The sequence below is a fragment of the Jaculus jaculus genome, chromosome 15 (assembly GCF_020740685.1).
Source record: "Jaculus jaculus isolate mJacJac1 chromosome 15, mJacJac1.mat.Y.cur, whole genome shotgun sequence".
NCBI classification, from domain to species: domain Eukaryota; kingdom Metazoa; phylum Chordata; class Mammalia; order Rodentia; family Dipodidae; genus Jaculus; species Jaculus jaculus.
In genome coordinates this window covers 64,170,278-64,174,049 of record NC_059116.1, presented here as the reverse complement: position 1 = coordinate 64,174,049, position 3,772 = coordinate 64,170,278, and the positions used below count along the sequence as shown (strand labels likewise).

Here is a 3,772-nt window from a genome sequence, read left to right as displayed (position 1 = left end):
GTACACGGCCACTGTGGGAGCAGACCTCTTGTCCCTGGCTTCCCAGCTTCTGGTTTCCCAACCCCTGGTTCCCTTGTGCTAAAGAGTGTGTGCACGTGGACTGAGTAGGACACAGCTCCCATTTCCCCATCTTCAAGTTCTCCCAGTTCCTTTGATGTATTTGCACTCTCCACAATCTGTGCATCTGTGGTGATAACCCCACTCCACACCAGTCTGGTTCACATTTAAAAAAGAACACTCACTGAAAGTCCTACAAAGAAAAATTTGCTTCCTCCTCAATAAAATATGACTTTTCCCTGAGATGGGCAGACCAAAATGAAAAAAAAAAAAGAAAGAAAGTCAGAAAACTGAGAGATCTTCACCAAGGATGCCTAGTCCCACAATGGAAACATCCAATGAAATCATTAAAAAAAAACAACAGAAATTGAATCCATAAATGAAAACACAACAAGCTATGTGAGTCTGGTCTAAAGAATTGTTGAACAGGAAGCAAAGGATCAGAAAACTAACAATTGCATAAATGAAATTGAACAGAAATGTCTCATAGAGCACTCAGCTTTTGCCACTAAGCTTAACTTAATTGAAGAAAATCAGACAAACTTCAAGAGATATAAGTGAAGGAGAGTCACAAACAGAGGACCTTAATAGCCAGCTGATTAAGGTTAATGAAGATATAATCAAATGCAAGCATGAATTCCAAGGAGCATCAAGAGAATCAGACCTTGAGCTGAAATTTTACCTCAAACAAGAAATGGACATGATGAAAAGAAAATGAAAACCACAAAACAAAATTAAAATACAGCCTTTAGAAAACTACAGAACTCCTCACTAACAGGGTCACTCATGTGGAAGACAGAACATCTGAGCTAGAAGACAAAACAGAAGAAATTAATCAAGAGGGAAAAAAAAAAAAAAAAAAACTTTGCTGAGTTCACCAATAGTATACAAGGGAGATGTAGGATATCAAACATCCAGATCATGGGTTTACCAGAAGAGGAAGAAATCTAGGCTAGAGGCATAGAGAACATATTCAGCAAAATTATTGAAGAAAAATTTCCCACTCTCTCAAAAGAAAGACCCATCCAGATAAAAGAAGCTCACAGAACACCTAACAGACAGGACCAAAGAAGAAACTCTCCAAGCATATCACAGTTAAAACTCTTAACAATTAAAACAAAGGCAAAGTATTAAAAGCAGTAGGAAAGAAACAACTCTCTTACATACAAAAGCAATCCCATTAGATTTACTTCAGATTTCTCAGTGGAAACACTGAAATACAGAAGGGCCTAGAATGGAACACTTCAAAGTCTAAAAATCTATGGCCTCCAACCCAAGCTACTATACCCAGTGAAAGTATCCCTCATAATAGGTGGTGAAAGGAAAACTTTACATGAAAAAAGTCAGCTCTATGATTATATGAACACAAAGCCCAACCTACAGAGAACACTTCAGGGAAGACTCCACACAGAAGAGTCAAACAATCAACCTCAAGAGCCTACAAGAAGAATAAGATCACAATAACCAAAACTAGACCAGGTTCAGAAAAGGACAAAGTTCAAGAAAGCACCAAACCCCATAAAGCACCTGATCATGGCATAGATTAAACTGAACCTCACAGTTATAACCTTAAACATTGACAGCCTTAACTCACCCATGAAAAGACACAAGTTAACAGGGCGGATCAGAAAAATGGACCCTTCTGTCTGCTATCTTCAAAAAACCCACCTCAACACAAGAGATGGACATCTCCTCAGGGTGGAAGGATGGAAAATGATATTCCAAGCAAATGGAAATAAAAACCAAGCTAGTGTTGCTATATTAATATCTGATAAAATAGACCTCAAACAAAAAGTAATCAAAAAGGGCAAAGAAGGCCACTTCTTGCTCATCAAGGGAGTGATCCAGCATGAGCACATCACAATCACAAATCTGTACGCACCAAACATAGGTGTGCCGGACGTTGTAAAACAAAACCCACTTGAAAACAAAGCAGACATAAACACCAACACCATCATAGTTGGGGACTTCAATACTCCACTATAATCAGTAGACAGATCACCCAAGCCAAAAATCAACAGGGAAATAATAGAACTCAACAACACCATTGATCAACTAACCTAACAGACATCTACAGAACTTTCCATCAAAATTTTACAGAATAAACATTCTTCTCAGCAGCTCTAAGAACTGTCTCCAATATAGATCATATATTAGGCCATAAAGTGTGCCTGCATAAAATCAGGCAAACTGATGCAACTGCCTACATCATATCAGATCACAATGCTTTAAAGCTAGAAATTAAGAACAAGAAACACATCAGGAACTCCACTGAACAACATGATTTTAAACTATAAATAGGCTGTGGAAGAAATCGAAAAAGAAACTGTAGATCTGGAAAGATGGCTTAAGGCATTTGCCTGCAAAGCCAAAGGATCCCACTTCAATTCTCCAGGACCCACTTAAGCCAGATGCACAAGGGGCATGCATGCATCTGGAGTTCATTTGTAGTGGCTGGAGGCCCTGGCATGCCCTTTCTTTCTTTCTCTCTCTCTCTCTCTTTCCTTCCCTCTTTCTCTCTCTCTCTCTCTCCATATATATATATATATATATATATATATATATATATATGTAATATATACATATATATATATATAAAATATATTAAGAAAAGAAATTGTAAATTTCTAGAATTGAATGACAATGAAAACACAGCTTACCAAAACTTATAGGACACAAGAAAGGAAGTTCTAAGGGGAAAATTTGTAGTACTAACTACCTTCATAACAAAGACAGAAAGTTCACAAATTAATAGCCTAACCATCTACCTAAAGGTGTTGGAAACATGAAAGAATATAAGCTTAAGAGTTCCAATAATCAAGATCAGAGCAGAAATTAATAAATGGGAAGCTAAGAAAACAATAAATTGGTGAAACAAAGACCTGGTTCTTTGAAAAAATAAGCAAGATTGATAAACCCTTGGCCAATTTGATCAAATGAAAAACAGAGAAGTCTCAAATTAACAAAATCAGAAATGAAAATGGATAGGTCACAACAAACAACAATGAAATTGGAAGAATCACCAAGACATACTTCCAAACCCTCTACTCCACAAAATTGGATAATCTTGAAGAAATGAATAAATTCCTAGACATATACCACCTACCAAAACTAAATGTAGAGCATATTAATCCACTAAAAAAACCTATTACATTCATTGAGATTGAAAAGGCAATCAATACTTAACTCGCAGGGGAGATACCATGATCGTGAAGGTGGTTTTCCCAGGAAGAGGCTTATCCATTGCATCATATGTGCTAACTCTTGTGATTTCCCCAAATGCGGAAAACTTGCCTGCATAATTTGTGTTAGCAGGGACTGTATTTACAAGATTTAAACTAAAAAAAAAGAAAAGGTAATCAAAAACTTCCCTCAAAAGAAAAGCCCAGAACCAGATGGGTTTTGGCCAAATTCTATCAAACCTTCTTTGTAAAACTGAAGCCAATTTTCCTCAAACTAGGTCATATAATCAGCAAACAGGGAATACTCCAAAACTGTTTTTATGAAGTTACTAGCATCACCCTAATATCAAAACCAAAGAGATTTCCAACCAGGGAAAAAGAAAAAAAAAAAACAAAACAAAAAAACTATAGGCCTGTATCCCTAATGAACTTAAATGCAAAGATCCTGAACAAAATCCTCACAAACTGAATTCAACAGCACAACAAGAGTATTATCCACCTGACAAGATTCATCCCAGGGATGGTTCAACATA

The 3,772-nt window shown here is 36.7% G+C and overlaps 1 non-coding gene across 1 annotated transcript; it reads left to right on the top strand.

Moving 5' to 3' along the window:
• The first annotated feature begins 3,235 nt into the window (after window positions 1-3,235).
• On the top strand, window positions 3,236-3,394 carry LOC123455229. The gene has a single exon (XR_006633771.1). It is a non-coding gene; the product is annotated as a U1 spliceosomal RNA (small nuclear RNA).
• Window positions 3,395-3,772: the final 378 nt, after the last annotated feature.